At 37.4% G+C, this 1,675-nt stretch overlaps 1 protein-coding gene across 1 annotated transcript in view; it reads left to right on the forward strand.

Annotated features, from left to right (window-relative positions):
* The window catches only part of LOC102200938 (uncharacterized), a 43,217-nt gene that overhangs the window by 17,112 nt on the left and 24,430 nt on the right, over positions 1-1,675 (forward strand). The window lies entirely within an intron of this gene.

Genomic DNA, 1,675 nt, shown 5'->3' on the forward strand with positions numbered 1-1,675 from the left:
GTATATACACTGGGTGAATGTGCAGTAGTAGCAGCAAGCAGGTGAATTCTGTACATTAATATGAATAGAATCTGACTATTTTACAGGATGGACAATATAAACATTAAAGGAATTGAAATGTACATTGTGCCTTGGTTTAGTGTCTGGAAGAGAGTCCTGTCTCAGTCAATTATAGATGATGTGAGCGGGCGGGTGTGTGTGTTTAGGGCACGGAATTACAGGTAATATTCAGGTCTTGTTCACGTTTGTCCCTGGTTTCTCAGCCAAGAGGAGCTTGAACTCCAGATACTGTGAGTTCTTTTCGCACATTGAGATCATTGACAACTTTCAGCAAAGACGTGATCTTGTAGAAACAATCAGGTGTCATGGATTCAGCTATAATTGCGACTCTTATTTTTTACTTTACTGAAAAACATTTCTGCATTTTACCCTTATTTTATTTTTAACTCAAAATCAAAAATTCCAGATTCTCCTACATGTTGGTTTTGGACCAGATAGGACGACAGATTTCAGGTGGCCCTGTGTTTTTCTCTATTACATCTGCCACTGCATCTCGATAATCTTTGTGTGGCTCCTCCTGGGTTCTCACCCTCTCCTATCTGGCTCACATGACTCATCTTCTGTAAAATCTATGTTTGAATCTCCCTCTATTATTCTGTTAAGAATTCTCTCTGCCTTTGTCAAAGAGTTGTCTACTAGGAAAAAGTGAAATAAATATAAATACAAAGTCCCGACGTGCACTAGAGTACACATTAATAAATTATTCCTCTGTGAAACTAAATAAGCTTAATTCTTAAAATACCCTCAAATTATTTACTAGATGTTTATTTTTGAGAATTAATCAAAATCTGATTTTAAAAAACATTTGAAATGTAAATATCATGCTTACCTTTCTTTCTTCCATAAAATGTGCTTGTGGGCATGCCAGCCACTTTGAAAAGGTGGGAAAAAAACAATTGGCAAGGCCACACCCCCACACATGTGATATCATTTTAAAGGTACTGTTGTCCTCTCTAAGAAACATCAGGACTTAGATGAGTGGCAAGTAGAGTATGAGAGCTACAAGCAAAAACTAAATGTGTACTACAGTGCACAAAAATGAATTACTGGGTCTCAGGAGGATAATTCTCAAACACGTAGCCTAAAGCAGATAACTCTACTGGAGAGGAAATGGCGTGTCACAAATTTAGAGGATCATCATTTAGCCTGGAGAAATAGTTTGCTGCTTTATAAGAAAGCCCTCCGCAAAGCCAGAACATCTTACTTGTCATGGAACGGACATATTATAGTTGTTTAAGAAGTGTTACTACCACCTAGTGGTAACTAAGCAGAATGTCTTTTTTTGTAGAGGAAGTGGTATACAGGAAGTAGTGTGCTCTTTAGCTGCTGCAGTGACAGCATTTGTAATCTGATGGCAATCTCTGCAATCCTGGTGTTAAAGTTCACAATATCGGCTTCATCCGTAAATTCCTATACATTTAATGTGTATTAGTGAGTTTTGACACTGTTTTGAGTTAAATCATATGGAGGCAGGTAGATGCTTCTATTTTTTCAGCAGATGCTTCATCTGTGGTCGTGTGTTTTTCACTAGAGCAATGATAGTCTCCCAGTGTAGTGGAACATGTCTTCATTGTGTATTTTGTATTCCTTTTCTTTGTACAGTTTTACAAAAAAG

This window comes from Pundamilia nyererei, unplaced genomic scaffold (genome assembly GCF_000239375.1).
Source record: "Pundamilia nyererei isolate P.nyererei 1_Seehausen unplaced genomic scaffold, PunNye1.0 scaffold00504, whole genome shotgun sequence".
Lineage (NCBI taxonomy): Eukaryota > Metazoa > Chordata > Actinopteri > Cichliformes > Cichlidae > Pundamilia > Pundamilia nyererei.